The 17,378-nt window shown below is 35.7% G+C and overlaps 1 long non-coding RNA gene across 3 annotated transcripts; it reads left to right on the top strand.

The window, feature by feature from the left end:
- Positions 1–352: 352 nt before the first annotated feature.
- Positions 353–16,171, top strand: LOC125477365. 3 transcript variants are annotated; one of them, XR_007258484.1, is made up of 2 exons: positions 353–768; positions 13,386–16,171. It is a non-coding gene; the product is annotated as an uncharacterized LOC125477365 (long non-coding RNA). The 3 variants fall into 3 exon arrangements; XR_007258483.1 differs by lacking the exon at positions 13,386–16,171 and adding an exon at positions 9,658–9,838; XR_007258482.1 differs by lacking the exon at positions 13,386–16,171 and adding an exon at positions 2,122–2,305.
- Positions 16,172–17,378: the final 1,207 nt, after the last annotated feature.

Here is a 17,378-nt window from a genome sequence, read left to right as displayed (position 1 = left end):
TTGGGGATTGTTGGAAATTGTATATTATAATATAAAATATTGTAATATAGAATTTTAATAATTGAATGAAAAATCATGTTAACCATATTTCTTAGAAAGGTTATGTTATTTAGGTGCATTTCCTTGTCAAATGATGTAGACTTATAGATGAAAAGTTACATCTCCTTAACAAAAAGTACTTGGATTCTATATAAACTCATGAAACCATTATCATTAAGAATAGAAAATTAGAGTTAATTTTTACTCTTGAGAAATAGGGCTTCCCCACTCTATTTCTCTCATTCTTCGATTGTCAAATTTCGAGTCGTGTTTTGAGAGTACGGAATATATAAAGTTCGCCAGAGTCCGAAGATTGAAGTTGTAACGACTCGTCCCGGATTGTACGAAATGTCGAGGGCCATTTTGTAATTTCACTTTGACTGGGGTATTTATTTTAAATGTTTGCTTTTTGGTCATGTTTGGTGTGCCATGTAGGGCCCACCCCTGTTTTTAGTCCCCGGTTCCCTCTCTCTTTTTCCCTATTTTCTCTCATTTCTCTCCCCGTAAGCCCTCACTCTCAAACTCTCTCATGGCTAACCCTTTCTCATCTCTCTCTGCTATTCTCTCCCTTTCTCCGAGCAACAACCACACATACTAGACCACCACCATAAGACCTTCCTAGTCACGATCTCAAACTCAGGCCAAGATCATGGAGTCTCGATGGCCCGACAGTGGCTATGCCATTGTTCATTACCTTCTCCGACGAGTTTCTCGACTTCTCGACTTGGGGTAAGCTTCGAGACGCTTAAGATCCTTTCTCTTTCGTCATGGTGGTTTATTTATAACCTAGATTTTGCTTTTTAAACGTTGCAATTGTACATGAACAAAGAATGTAAGAAATCCAGTTTTTTTATGAAAACCCATGAGATTTGTAGGCATTTTCCTGTCACTTTCCGGCCACAGCTGGACCAAATATTGGTATATTTATATGCCCTTCCTCCGTAGCTTCAAATCCATATATATGGCATGCTGGTGGTAGTTGTGAAATGGAGCTAGTCGAACTCCATATTGTTTCCCTGCCAAATTTACAGAATCCGACCAACCCATGGCCTGAAACCAGGTCGACCCGACCCGCAACCCAGACCAGACCCGTCCCAAAACCCTGTTCCAACCCAACCTGAACCCAGATGGAATATTCCGTTGGGGAATATTTCGTTGGGGAAAATTCTCTAGAATATTCCCTAGAATATTTTTATTGACTTTTTGTTGACTTTTATGAAATTTTCCCAAGGTCCCCCCTTAAGTTTTTTGACATCCTTAATCCATTTACGATGTCTGTTTTCCTAAATTCAATCATTTTAGTAGAGTTTTATTAATTGGTCCCTTTATGTGCTTAAGTGAGTTGTTAGTGGCGTTTCCATCTTCTCTAGTTTGCACGACTCTTCGACAACGGAGTATTTGGGAGTGGATCCCTTCCAAAATGCATGATTATATTATTAGAAATGCATACATGAAAAACATGATTTCATGACTACGTTTTATGAAACGTTTATGAGTAAATCGGATTTACACTTTATGAAATATCATGCTTTATCGAATTTATGTTTACTGAGGTATTCATGAACATGGATTTATGATATGATGTTTGAGCTATTGAGCTCTGATGACATATATTTTGAAAAGATTATGTTCATAATTTTATGTGACTACTTAATGGTTATTCATACTATGTGCTTATGGGCAAATGATATTTATATATAGCTTTGGTTGGATGATGTAGTTGCTTCGATCAGAAGATATTTATATATGGCTTCGGTCAGGCAATGTAATGGCTTCGGTCGGAAGATAATTATATATGGCTTTGGTCGGGCGATGTAGTGGCTTCAGTTGGAAGATATTTATATATTGCTTCAATCGAGCAATGTAGGGCCTTCAGGCAATTGTGAAGCCATTACTAAGCGTTTATATATGATATATGTTTTACAAAGGTTTTATGGCATGCTAAGGTTTTTGGAAAAACCTATTACTTATTATGCTATATGAGTTTTCTAACTAGGGCTTAGTACGTTGAAGAACAACTATTTTAGTATTACATATATATAAACTTGGTCCACTAATGTTTTGTTTTGCGCCCCCTCCAAGACTTAGAATCGAGGCGTACAATCCCGGCATCAAGGCACTCCCGCATGGGTATCTTCGAGTCCTCTCAGTATAGGACCCATTCGTTTGCTTGTAACTTTTCATAATATTCCTTCTACAGTATTCTTAATTAGTTGTATGATATGAATACGTTCCCACAATTGCATATGCATATTAGTTAAATTTACATGTTTTTATTTATGTTCGTTCTTTCTTCATAACTTTCATGCATGTTAATATGGCTTCTTCACCCACGGGTGTCGGCCATCACGTGCTTGCCTTGGTGTTTAGAGGATATCGGGGTCGGGCGTGTCAATTTGGTATTAAAGCATGGTTTGTTGAGAGCATACTTAGGATCGCCTCTTACTCTTGTAGTTGTCGGCCTTGATATCATTTGAATTGCCACACCCTTATCTGAAGTATAAAATTCATTTTGGGATTGTGTCGCTTCAGCGATCTAACTGATTAATGGATGACTTTCAACAACGAACCGATACTCTACAACATGCATTCCCTAGGAATGGCAGGCAGAGTCAGATTTACATTAAAGTGGCATGAAATAGAAAGAAAGAAAGAAATCTCAATAAGAGGAAGTCTGGTTAAAACCAGTTGAAGATCTGAAATGGTGATGTTACTCTACAACATGCGTTTCCTAGGAATGGCGAGCAGAGTCATATCTATATAGAGATTACTTGAAACATCCAAAGTTCATGTTAGAGAAAGTAAGGAAACATCAGTTGTAAGCGTAGTTTAGCAAGTGTTAGTTTGGTGGTATCGAATCAATGTCCTCAAGCTTGTTGTTTCTGCTGAGGGAATTCGTATGGACCCTCATGAGGTAGTTCTTAATGATTCTTTGAGCTTAGCGTTATTTCATTTTTGGATTAGTCAATTTTGTTTGAGATGTTGAAGGTGAATGAAGTTTCTAAGAACGAAATTATAGTCTCATTTGATCCTTGTTCTTACACTTTCCAATGACATCGATAAATTTCAAATTCTACGGTGATGTTTTATTGAATGTTTGGCTATACACTGATGCAACAAGATTGAGTAACGCGTGTGCTTCTTGACAGTTAGAACCGCATGAAGTGAACCATCTTATCTACGACCTTGAGCCAATGGTTACCATATTACTTGAAACCCTAATGACACATTTTCTTTGTAGAAATTTATGTGGGACGAAGGTTGGGAACAAAACTTTTGGAGTTTGGAACATCGTCTTACTCATGCTTCCATCCTTGCTTTTCTTGACGTTGGTGGTGAGTTTTATGTCTCTTGTTTTGCATCCTTGTCACGTTGGGGTTATTTTCTGATGTAGCATGGCAAGGTCATCGCCTATGCTCCCAGACATCTCAAACCTCACGAAAAGAATTATCCTATTCATGGTCTAGAGCTGGTAACAATTTCCCTTACTGTAACATCTGGCGACGTTTTCTCTACAGCAAGAAGTGTTGCATCATTTTTTACCAAAGAAGTTGTAGTGTGTCTTCACACAGAATGGTGTTTGGAGGATACCACTCGAGTTGAGTCTACGCTTGACCATCTCAACTTGCCACCATAGAATCAAATTAGGTACTCACATGTGTTTTTGCATCAAAATTACGCATTTAATCCAGTTATCTTGTACTCTAGATTTGATGGACTTGTTTTAACCCTTAAATTCTTGAGTGTTCTTTTAGCCTTCTCGACATAGCTTTTCGCTAAATTCGAGAGATTTTCAATGAATCAACTCACTTAGGCTTTGTGAATCACATTGTTCAGTTTTAGGGTGTGCCGTCACTATTGTACCTCATCGGGATTCGCGTCTCACTTCCAAGTCGTGTGAAGCCTTTTGGAAAGCCATGGTACTAAGTTGTTATCCAGTACCACATTTTATTCTCAGACTGTTGACCAGTCTGAATGAACAATCCAAACCTTGGAAGACGTGTTGTGTTCATCCATTCTGTGGTTTCTGCGTGATTAGAAATTGCACCGATCTCTTTTGGAGTTGTTACGACGACAGTTATTATTTTCAATTTGGGTATGGTACTACTTGAGACATGTATGAAAGATTCTACAGGCAACACTTGCTAGACAAAAGAGTATTGCAAACTGGTATTCAAATGATCAAATTTTTGATATGGGAAACTGTGTGCTTCAGATGATGTCGCCTTGGGGTTTAGACAAAATGGTAATTTTGTACCCTCGGGAGTTACTACTTGTTTATCGAGACAACAATGTGTTGTCGATGTTGCGGACTGTAGATTGTAATATTGATGGTTTATTCGTTTGGTTCGTTAAGCAAATGGGCAGGTAGACCCGTCTACGGTAGTAGTTACGAATTAATTATTGTTTGGGCTCAACTCAAAGATACACACATCTATTATCGGAGTACGTGACATTACAAATGCTTGGGCGAGGCCCATTTTCATTTTCGATTTTAATTTTCAGTGCAAATATTTTAACTTACATTATTATAGTTATGTATTTGTATTTTTGACATTACAAATGTTTGGATGAGTCATTTCCAATTTCAATTTTAAATTCGGTACAAGTTTTTGGCTTCTATGTTAGTACATATCTATTTTGACGTTATCTCATTATGCGAACATGCTTTTGACCTTACGTTATTATATATTTTTTCGACTTTATATTTTTATATAGTTTTGATACTACTATTATACTGATGGGGGAAGAAAGTACGAGTTTAAAGGCATGAAAAAGGAATCATTGCAACCTGATCGCAACGGGGTGGCACTCTCTTTTATGCAATCACTCTGACTTGATTTCTTCTTTATATATATTCTTCTTCCTATCTTCGAGTATTTATGTATAGCAAATTATTTCAAATTTTAGGGATGAAATTTTCTTAACGGGGGTAGATTGTAACGACCCGTCCTAGATTTTACAAAACATTGAGGGCAATTTTGTAATTTCACTTTGGCTAGGGTATGTATTTTAAATGTTTGCTTTTTGGCCTTGTTTGGTGTGGTATGTGGGTCCACCCCTATTTTTGGTCCACGGTTCCCTCTCTCGTTTTCCCTTTATTTTCTCCTTTCTCTCCCCGTAAGCCCTCACTCTCAAACTCTCTCATGGTTAACTCTTTCACATCTCTCTCTGCTATTCTTTCCCTTTCTCCAAGCAACAACCACACACACTAGACCACCACCTTAAGACTTTCCCTGTAACGCCTTGCCCTGCCAATTTTTTTTTTCGGAAATACATTTAATGGTAGTCCAAAAAAAATGTCATTGTTACCCTTTAGGTTAACAACCATTCTAACTTTTCTTTCTTTGATGATTTTCCACTAAAATTTAATCTCGATTATTTTATGGTTGCATCTAACTTCTCGTTAGACTGCCTAAGTACCCTTTGGAGGGATCAAGTCATTCATAGTTCACAATTCATATTTAATTCATTTCCGAAAATATTCAGGTCATTTTCTAACCAATGTAGGCCCACTAAACTTCACTTAGTCTCCTGTAGTACTAATTTTAGTATTTAGAACGTTTGAGACATGTTGACCAAAAGTCAACTCTCAGTTATTGGTAGGGTCCTCAACTCTCTGTAATTCGATCCAGAAGATCTGCACATCAGATTTTGGATCCGTAACTTCCAAGGGTCCTCAATATGATCATAGAACATCATACTAAAATCTTACCATGATTTGAGGGTCAGATCTCTGCCAATGACAATTTTCAGTGGCGGTAAACGTTTTATTTTACGAACTTACAAATCCAATTCGGTAAGATTCGTACGTCGGATTCCATATTCGTAAGTTTCTATGGTCCTCAAATATTATGTACTATAATGTATCAAAGTTTGTTGACGATCCAACAGTCGGATCGTCGATTGTTATAATATTCAAGTGTTGGACCTTAGCGAAATTATACTCAAACAATGGAATTTCGTTAAATCGGATGTCAAATATGGAATCAGGGCATCAAAATTTAGCTTAGGAAGAGGTGCCTCGGCCCACGTGCCGCCGCACATGGCGGTCGGCCGTCCCGACTCGTCGGAAAATTCAACTAACTCCAAAAATTATAAAATTTTACAGAATTGTATATCTCAATGAGTAGAGCAAGTTTCATACCTATGACCAAAACCAATTTGGCCGGGAAAGGCTCCAATTTCACTCGAACTCACCGGAAACCTTAGAAATGGGTGACTTCGATCTGTCACCTCCGATGCTCCACCGCTCCTATAGGTGTTTAGGCTTTGTTCCATACCTCATGAGGAGTACTTTGATGGTGGTGGTCGACTGTACTACGTTCAAAAATGGAGGAATCCCCACGAACCTGCCGGTGAGTTTATCACGAAATCAAACCAATTTAACTCAGTTTTTGGATGAAATTGGAAAAGGAAGGGGTGCTAGATCAATTCCAAGTGGTGTGTGGCTTCTAATCTCTAGAGAAATTGCCTGAAAAGGCATCAGAAACTATGGCTTTCGTCGGGTCGGGCTCCGGGTCAAGGCGATGACCTGGTTTGGCTAGGTTGTTACCCCCCGCGGTTCCTCTCCTTTTCTTACCTCTCCTTTCTCCTATCTAGCATTGGTCCCACCCTCTCTTCTTTCTCCCCGATTGGCAACCCCCTTCTTCTTCCTACTTCCCTTTTTCATTTATTTTTTTCTTTTTTCCCATCATCCCCGTTCGTCCACCCTCCTCCTCCCTTTTCTTTTTATTTTGGGTAAAGTACAAAAAACTACCTCAATTATTGGTGTCACGACACTTTCATACCTCATCTTGTAAAATTGACAATGTCATACCTCATCTTTAGAATTTGGTTCAATGTTATACCTTCCGTTACTTGACCGTTTACATTTCAGTTAAATGCTGACGTGGCTTGATTCGGATTCCATTTTCTATTAAAAAATTATTAAAAACTAAAAAAAAAAAAAATTTAAATATTAAAAGAAAAGTAAAAAAAAAAAAAAAAAAAAAAATCCCACTTTCCTCCTCCTTCTTCTTCCTTCTTCGCAGATTCAGGTTTTTCTTTTTTCTTCTTCTTCTTCTTCCTCCTCCTCCTCCTCCTCCTTCTTCCTCCTTCTTCTCTTGCAAATTCGGGTTTTTTTTTTTTTTCTTCTTCTTCTTCTCCCTCCTTTTGCAGATTTGGTTTTTTTTTTTATTCTTCTTCCTCCTCCTCCTCTTCCTCCTTCTTCCTCCTTCTTCTTTTGCAGATTTGGGTTTTTCTGTTTTTTTTTTTTTCCTCCTTCTTCTTCTTCTGATTTGCAGATTTGGTTTTCTTCTTCTTATTCTTGTTGGGATACAGATTCGATTTTTTTTTTTTTTCCTTCTTCTTCCTCCTTTTTTTTTTTCTAGGTTGCAGGAAGGGGGTTGGAAGGGAGAAGAAGATGAAGATGGAGGAGAAGAGAGAGAAGAGAGAGGGGCCGGGGGGGGGGGGGGAGGGTACGAACGGAAGGTTTTTTTTTTTTTTTTTTTAAACTTTTTTTTATTATTTTAATATTTAAAATTATTGAATGATTTTTTTTTTTTTAGTTTTTAATAATATTTATTAATTTTTTAATAAAAAGTGGGATCCGGATCAAGCCACGTCAGCATTTAACTGAAAAGTAAACGGCCAAGTAATGGAAGGTATAACATTGAACCAAATTCTAAGGATGAGGTATGACATTGTCAATTTTAAAAGATGAGGTATGAAAGTGTCATGACACCAATAGTTGAGGTAGTTTTTTGTACTTTACCCTTTTATTTTTTATTTTTTCTAATTGATCCCTTCCCAATTTAATGATAACCCAAAAATATTAAATTTCTATTTTATTTAAGAACTTCTAACATTAGTAACTATTCATTTCTCGTTCCAATGGACGAACGGTTTTTTCCTTCACGCTCGTAGGATCGTCCTCTATCTAAATATATCAGGAATATGATAAAATATGTGAGGATAAAGTACGTCCTTGTATAATTACATTGAGCCAACTAGGGCATTTTCGTCTTTTCACTTATCGAACAAATATCCGCCGTAAATATAAATACGTCGTAACCACTAATACGACTACAAAATACTTAATTTAATAATCAAAATCAGGAATAGGATCTCACATTTCCCCACTAAAATATTATTAACCATTTAGTGATTCATTTCCCTACTTTGCCCACATATTCATAAATATGAATATCAATTTCATATACTTAAATTTTTCAAGATATTACATTCCCAGTCACGATCTTAAACTCGGGCCAAGACCGTGGAGTCCCAATGCCCCGACAATGTCTACGCCACTGTTCATTACCTTCTCCAACAAGTTTCTCGACTTCCCGACTTGTAGTAAGCTTTGGGATGCTTAAGATCCTTTCTTTTTTGTCATGGTGGTTTATTTATAACCTAGACTAGGCTTTTTAAAATGTTGGAATTGTATAGGAACAAAGAATGTAAGAAACCCAGTTTTATCGCGAAAACCCACGAGATTTGTAGGCATTTTCCGGCCCTAGCTAGATATTTCTATTCCCCTCCTTCATTGCTTCAAATCCATATATGGCATGCTGGTGGTGGTTGTGAAATAGAGCTAGTCGGACTCCATATTGTTTTCCTGCCAAATTTGTAGAATCCAGCCAACCTATGGCTTGAAACCGGGTCGACCTGACCCCCAACCCAGAACCGGATCTGACTCGACCCAAAATCTTGTTTCGACCTGACCCAAACCCAAATGAAATATTCTGTTAGGGAATATTCTGTCAGGGAATATTCTGTTAGGGAATATTTCATCAAGGAATATTCTCTGGAATATTTCCTAGAATATTCCTATTGACTTTACAAAATTTGCCCGAGGCCCCCCCTTTGGGTTTTTCGAGGTCCTAAATTCGTTTACGATGTCCGTTTTCCCAAATTCAATCATTTTAGTAGAGTTTTATTAATTGGTCACTTTATGTGCTTAGGTGCGCTGTTAGTGGCATTTCTATCTTCTTTAGTTTGCATGGCTCTTCGACGACAAAGTATTTGTTAGTGGACCCCTTCCAAAATGCATGATTTTATTATTAAAAATGCATAAAGGAAAAGCATGATTTTATGACTACGTTTTATGAAACGTTTATGAGAAAATTGGATTTACTCTTTATGAAATATCATGCTATATCGAATTTATGTTTACTGAGGTATTTATGAACATGGATTTATGATATAATGTTTGAGCTATTGAGCTCCCATGATATATATATTGGAAAGATTATGTTCATGATTTTATGTGCTTACTTAGTGGTTATTCATATTATGTGCCTACGGGCGAATGATATTTATATATGCCTTCGGTAGGGTGATGTAGTGGCTTCGGTCGAAAGATATTTAAATATGGCTTTGGTCGGGCGATGTAGGACCTTCGGGCGATTATGAAACCACTACTAAGCATTTATATATGATATATGTTTTACAAAGGTTTTATGGCATGCTAGGGTTTTCGGAAAAACCTATTACTTATTATGCTATATGAGTTTCCTAAATAGGGGTTAGTACATTGAAGAATAACAGTTTTAGTATTACATATATATATATATATATATATATGTATATTACACACTTGGTCCACTCATGTTTTTTTTTAGCCCCCTTCAGGACCTAGAATCGATGCGTACAATCCCGACGTCAAGGCACTATCACATGGGTATCTTCGAGTCCTCTCAGTGTGGGACCCATTCCTTTGTTTGTAACTTTTCATAATATTCCTTCTAAAGTATTCTTGATTAGTTGTATACTCTGAACATGTTCCCATAATTGCATATTCATATTAGTTAAATTTACGTGTTTTTATTTACGTTCGTCCTTTCTTCATAACTTTCATGCATGTTAATATGGCTTCGTCACCCTCGGGTGTCGGCCAACACATGCCTACTTTGGTGTTTGGAAGACATCGAGATTGGGCGTGTTAGAAGTGCTTCGACTTCAGATTATAGATTGTTGAATCCTAGGAGACGGATGCCTACCAAATTACAAGCACAAGAGTAGGGGCGAAATTCTATCTTTCGGACATTGCATTTATGCAAGCCTCAATCTCCAAGTTTGTCAGTGCTTCTAACTTTCTCTCTTGTTGTTTATATTAATCTCATATATAATTGATGTTGTGAATTTCTTTATGATTATTATTAGTGTAATTCTTGTGTTTTTTTTATTTTATATTTTTCTCCAACAGTAATATACCAGCCACTATATTGGCTAAACATTGACCCAACACAATTTGATAGTTTTCGCATCTTGCATTTCCAAACATATATCGATGGTGATAACTGGAGCCAAAATTTTATATTGGTTATGTGCGTGGACCAAAAGACATTGGCTGTCTCTACCGTTAGAGCTTCACGGTGATAATGAAAAAAAGTAAGAGAAAGAGGAGAGAGGGACGAGACCAAGAAAGATCGTGGATGCCAAAGGACCAAAGAAAAGGCCCGTGACTAATGTTTTTTCTTTATATTTATCTCCACCTAGCTTGGGTTTTTCAAGTGGTATTCCAAAAGGACAGGAGAAAAATGTACTTGAAAACCTAGTTTCATAGATTATCTAACCAATGATTGAGGTAGCTTGACCATAAATATATGCCTTCGAGAAGTAGTTAAGTACCTAGCTAAACTAGTTAATTACGTTATAGGGAATTTCTACTAAATTCATGACCCATTCCTTTTTTATTTATTTAGAAAGCAATATGTAAGTCTTCTATAATATGCATACTAAAAGTACTAATCCTAAGATGTTATTGAACAAAGCAAAAGATGAACTACAAACAACACCAACAAGAAAAGATCTTTCGCTCTCTTTACACGCCTTATACACTCTTGTATGAGGTAGAGTTTTGTGCTTGAATATTGTGTATGAAAATGGGAATCTAAGCCATATATTTATAGATGAGAGAGTATTAGGTTTCTTTCCCATAAGGAAAGCCCTTGTTTCTTTAGCATTTCCATAATTCATGATCTAACAGGATAGATATTCCCATTGATTGTAGCTTTACTTCCTATCTTGTATTCTTAATCAATGGGGCTTCTAAATAGATGTAAGCCCACAAAGTTTTACATTCTCCCACTTGGGCGAATGCCTATTCAAAAGCTCTATTTAAGATCAAGAATCGATTTCCTATGCATGCAACTTTGGATGATTATTTGATAACAATATTTATTCAAACTTAGTGTCAAATATCATTAGCCCATAGGATTATAGACCATGATATCCAATATAGCAAATACATACCTCTACAATCACATACAAGCAATGATATTCACATAAAGTACCAACAAGTCGTGGACAAATATGTGTGTGTGTGTGCGCGCACGCGTGTGCATATACATATATATGTGCATATACATATATATGGTTCTTTTTACACAATATATATATATATATATGTATGTAAATAAAGGACCATATATGTATATATATAGACACACACACACATATGATAAGGGAGCTTAAGGGTGAGTATCACACTTGACACATATATGGTCCTTTTTACCATCATAAAGTGATCTTCCTTAATGCTTAAATAAGCCCTTATGTCGAAAGGACAATCTTGATATAACAAAAATTAGCTAACTGTTATGAAATAGGTTTGTAGTAATAAGACACATTCATCTTTAGTGCATATCCATGAAATCTCAATGAAAGGAAAAGTTTAAAAATTGAAAAATATAACTAACAAACAAAAATAATTCCAGCTCCCACTAATCTAAGGCATCTTCAAAACTTGATAGAACTCTCATACTTGTGACATGTTTTAGAAAACCTATGTCAGGGATAGCTTTGTTTAATGAGTCTGCTATCATGTCTTTAGTGCTAATATAATCAATAGTAGTGATTCCTTCTTGCACCTTCTCCCTAACCTTCAAAAACTTTCGTTAATATGCTTGAATCTTGAAGATATCTTGTTATTCCTGGTTAGGAAAACGGCTTCCTTGTTGTCACAGTACAATTGAATAGGTCTTGATATATTGTCAACAACCTGCAAACCTAATGTAAAATTTCTCAACCAAATGTCATGCATTGTTGCTTTGAACACATGCCATAAACATTGCATGCATTTGTCTAGACAACCATTGTCTTTTGTTTGACACTCTTCCAAGATTCTGCACAACCTCAAACGTAAACACGAAACTAAAAGTTGACATTAAGTCATATGTATATCTAGCAAAGTCAGAATCAAAATAACTTACTAATTCTATCTCATCACTCTTCTGTAAAACAGGCATGTGGTCTTTGCCTCCTTGTAAATAACCTAGAATTTTCTTTGTAGCTTTTCAAAGTGCCAATCCAGGATGAGATTGGTACCTACCTAGAATACTAACATGAAATACTAGGTCTGGGCGAGTAGAAACTTAAGCATACATGATGCTTTCTACAACTGAAGCATAGGGCTTGTTCTTCATCTCCTCATTTTTTATATCATTTCTTGGACAATCTTTGTTACTCAATTTGTGTGTCCCTTGGATATTGGAACTTCAACACCATTACTTGTCAACATATTAAATATCTTCAACATGTTCTCAATATAAGCCTTCTGAGACAAACCTAACTAACCATGGTTTATATCTCTACGAAAAGAAGCCTCTCCAAATCCTTCATATCGAAATTCTTTAACAGGATATTTTTGGTCTCATGTAATAACTCCCTATCACTACTGGCAAGTAGTATGTCATCAGCTTAATTACTCCCGCTAAATTTAACATATATGCACGCATCAATTTTGTTTTCTTTGAAACCATATGAATTGATAGCCTTATCAAATTTCAAATATTGTCTTGAATCTTGTTTTAATCTAAAGATTGATCTCTTCAACTTACACACAAAGTGTTTTTTCCCCTTCTCCACAAAACCTTCAGGTTGCTTCATGGATATCTTTCATCCAAATCAACATTGAGGAATGCAGTTTTCACGTCTATTTGGTGCAAGCATAGATCAAAGTGTGCTACCAAGGCCATGATGATTCTAAATGCATCTTTTTTCAAAACTAGGGAAAGGGCTTCATTGTAATCTACACCTTCTCGTTGTGTGAAACCTTTAACTACCAATCTTGCCTTGTGTTTTTCAATGCTGCCTTTAGAATCCTTCTTAGTTTTAATCACCCACTGATATCCAAAAGGTTTAACTTCTTGTCTTAGTTCAACAAGCTCCCACACTTTATTGTTTTCCACAGACTCTAACTCACTTTGCATAGCTTCAATCCATTTCTCAAACTCTAAACTAGTGATCGCTTCTTTGTAAGTTAAAAGGTTTCATATTTAAAATAATCCATAATGTGGTTGGCCTTCTTTGTCCTTGAGATCTCCTAACTTTTTCTTGCTCATGTGCTTTGTCAACAGGTTCAACATTGACTTCTTCATGTGAAGCTTCTTTGTGCCCAATTTCTTGATTCATTGGCTCAACAACATGCTCAACTTGTGGTAGAGTTTGAAGTAGAGGAATGGTGATTATTAGTTCAAGAGTGGTGGGATTGACCGGTCAGTCTCAACTTCTCCTTCTTCTTAAAAAATAAAGTTCTTGTTCACTCTTTCACCAAATTATCACACTTAATAAACTTAGGTTTTCCACTATCTACAATTATGGTGGTGTGCTTGGGACTATAAAACCGAAAATCTATAGATGTTTTTACATAGCTAATGAAAAAACAACTGATTATCATGTAACCCAATTTAGACAACTCTAGATTGTAAATTCTTGCTTCGGTTTTACAACCTCATACGTGTAAGTGATTCAAACTTAGTTTTCTTTTATTTCACAACTCAAATGGTGTTTTAGAAACTGACTTGATTGGAATTCTTTAAGGATGTAGTTGTTAGCCTTAATCTCATCACCCCATAGAAATCTTGGAAGAATATCAGTGTTACAAATCATACTTCTCACAATACCTTTCAAAGTCCTATTTCTTTGTTCAAGTACTCCATTCTATCCTGGGGTCCCAAGGTTTGTGTACTCAGCAAATATCCCACAATCTTGTAATGTGCAAAAGGTGAAAAATTCCTTCCTTGCTCATCATACTTGCTATAATATTTCTCCACCCTTTTGGATCAAACCACTTTAATTTTTACGTTAAGTTGGTTTTATACTTCAGTTTTAAAGACTTTGAAAACCTCAAAAGCACTAGATTTAGTTGGAATTAGGTAGAGATAACAAAACCTTGAGTAGTGACTCATCAATGAAAGTGATGAAATACATATGACCATTTAGGGTTTCAATTGCAAAATGACCACACATGTCTGTATGGATGATTTTTAAAAGATGAGTACTTCTAGTTGACCCTAATTTCCTTGAGTTAGTCATATATTTCCCTTAATGCACTCAATGCAATCACCATAATCTGAAAAGTCTAATGGAGGAAGGATTTTCTCCGTGACTAGGCGTTGCATTCTTTCTCTAGATATATGACCTAGACGTTTGTGTAATAACCTTGATGAACTATCTCTTATGAGAGAACGTTTTTTACCTATGATCTCAACATTAAGAGCCAATTTTTCATTTTCATGAGTTAATTGAAACATTTCATCAATAACAAACCATTCCCAACAAGAATAGAATTTAAAAACAAATGGAAACCACATTCATGCATACTAACTTTAAACTTCGACTTAACTAGTTTGGAAACAGAAATCAAATTCCTCCTCATGGAAGGTATATAAACAACTTTTAAGTCTAACAAGAACTAGACTCTATATAAAGCCTAACAGTACATGTTACATGGACTGGAACACTTTTGCCATTCCCTAGGATTTGAACTTGATATTTATTTGGTGTTTTATGGCTTATAAAATTTTGCAACGAATTAGCAACATGGATAGAAGATTCAATGTCAATAATCCAAGTACTGGAAGGAAATATAAAGACAAAATTTGACTCAAAACAAACTAATTCGTTGCAAAAGTAACAACCAAGGTTATTGGTTTGATTGACAAGAGTAGGTGTCTTAAGGAGAAGGGTTCGGCTTTGCACCTATTGGCAATATGAGAGCTTCCCTTGAAGGGGCGGCGTTTTTGAGTACTAGCAGTGGCGAGATGCATAGGGTGAGTCTCCTTCTCTTTCTTGAGTCTTTCTTCTTCTTGAACACAAACAAGAATCAAGAACAGAAAAGAAAAAGAATTAATGAGTTTCTTGAGTAAAAGAAGAAGACGTGGAAATTGATTAATCTTAAAAATCTGACAAAAGTTAAAGAACTTCAGTTGAAAATTTGAAACCAATACGGTTTCAATCAAACATCATTAGTGGTTAGGGACCTAAATTTTTTCTTTCTTTATATTTGATTTCAATAAAAATATCAGTTCATGATATTTACATCATTTGTTAAAATATTAAATTTGTAAATAAAGAGAGAAAATATATAAAATTGAACAATGTTTTACGTTTAATCTGTCCCATGATAAGATAAGATAGTCACTACTCAAGTTTTTCTTTTGGTATACGATATGCCTATATGATGAGGTAGGGTTCAAATGGAAAAGGCCAACAATATAATTCAGCATACACACACACACTAATATTAATTGTTGCACTGGATGGGTTGCATCTGTCTTCTTCTCTTCCTATAATATATCATCATCAGCACATTAAAGAATAGTTTCCTTACCACCACACAATTAAAAGACACCAAAGATTTGGAAAATATGACGTGACCTAAGAACTGAGTATGCAAATGCAAATACCTAAGTCTAAGTGACCAAGTTGTACACCTTCTTTGTTTTGTGGTCGGTGTATATATGTAACAACATATATATATGTCGATCCTTAATAGTAAGTGTGTATGCCTATGGATCATTTACACACAGGCAATGCACTTACAGAATCACCTTGATCTACTCGAAGCAGCTACATATCCTAACCCTAACCGTTTGAAAAATCATCTGTGAGGTGCGGAATTAAGCAACTAAAGAAAAACTTGACGATATTGAATTAACTCTAGCACCTGGACGCCAGTGTTCGATTTCCCAAAAAACTTCATAAACTAAGAATATTTCAAGCAATAAAAGAAAGAACTAATGAAAGGAAAATAATTGGTGAGAATGGTTACGCATCTAATATATTTCATAATTATTCTTTAGCATTCAACATTATAATTAGAACTGTTCGTTCTTTTATTATCATTTAAAGATCATATCTGTAAAAAAAAAAAAAAAAAATCATCCAATTATTATGATGCAAGAAGATTGAAAATTTTCGATGCTAATTAATTAAGAATTTTTAACAAAAGATATACAAATTATAAGAATACGTTAGGTTCAGAGTTTGAAACCCTTCTAATGTAATTAAAAAAATGACTCATATTAATGCTAATGTCATTCCTCCTCACTTGTAAATGAGAGCTTTAAGTTCGATTCTTCTAAAGGAGAATTTGAACCATATTATTACTAGCTCATTGTGAGGCTTAATCCACTCCTCCACTACATAATTTAAGTCCTATCTTTTTCATTTGAATATTAGGAAGTCGATGGCTAACCTCGATAATTAACCAATTAAACATTTTTACTGTGAATTAATACTAAGACTACTGTTTAGTAAGAACAGTAGTAGTGTCGATGCCCATGTCTATATTAATTGATGATAGCTGCATCGGTTTGGAAAGATACATAAAAAGTTGACTAATTAACGAGACATTGTGGTCATCTTCCTATTCATAGGCAATTATTTGACAAAATTGATGTAAGTGCCAATATTTATGAGTTATGACAGTACTTTTGTGTCCCCTCTATGAGTGCATCACTTTGATGGTTAGTCTTGACAAATGTGTTTTAATTCTACAAGTGGTATAATCGTAATTGTTCAATTTTTCAATCATGAGATTATTTTCACAAAAAATTCAATTTGGCGATTATTTTGGATCACAAAAACAATATTTCATTGCTGTCTATTTATTTATGCAACCCCGACGGATCAGGCAGCTGCGCACGGGAAGTGACAACCTGTGACCGGAAGTTAATAAAATAATAAGTTTATAACAAAACACAGCTTTACACACGTAAGAACATTGTGCAAGAAAGTGTGAAACAAGTTCAGATCACGAAGACCTAATGCAGTCCGGGAGAAACAATACTACATAAACGCACCCAAAGGTGGCCCTACACTGATGATAGTCTGTCAGATATGTCGGGGAAATCCTCAGGGAAGCCAACCAAAAGTGCTAGCCAATTAGAATCTGGAGGGACGCAAAACAGAAAGTGTAAGTAGGCAAAAACAAAGTTTTTCAAAAACCATTTCAAAAACAAGGTTCTATCCCCTCGCCGTAAAACCTGTATACTTCCCAGAAAACATAACATACATATATATATATAAGTCATGCTCAGAAATATGCCATGTCAAAGCCTCGAAGG

This window comes from the organism of the source record quoted next, unplaced genomic scaffold (genome assembly GCF_019419815.1).
Source record: "Pyrus x bretschneideri cultivar Hongxiangsu unplaced genomic scaffold, Pyrus_bretschneideri_v1 Contig21, whole genome shotgun sequence".
Taxonomy (NCBI): Eukaryota; Viridiplantae; Streptophyta; class Magnoliopsida; order Rosales; family Rosaceae; genus Pyrus; species Pyrus x bretschneideri.
The sequence above is the reverse complement of the archived record's forward strand: the minus strand, read 5'-3'. Positions and strand labels throughout refer to the sequence as shown.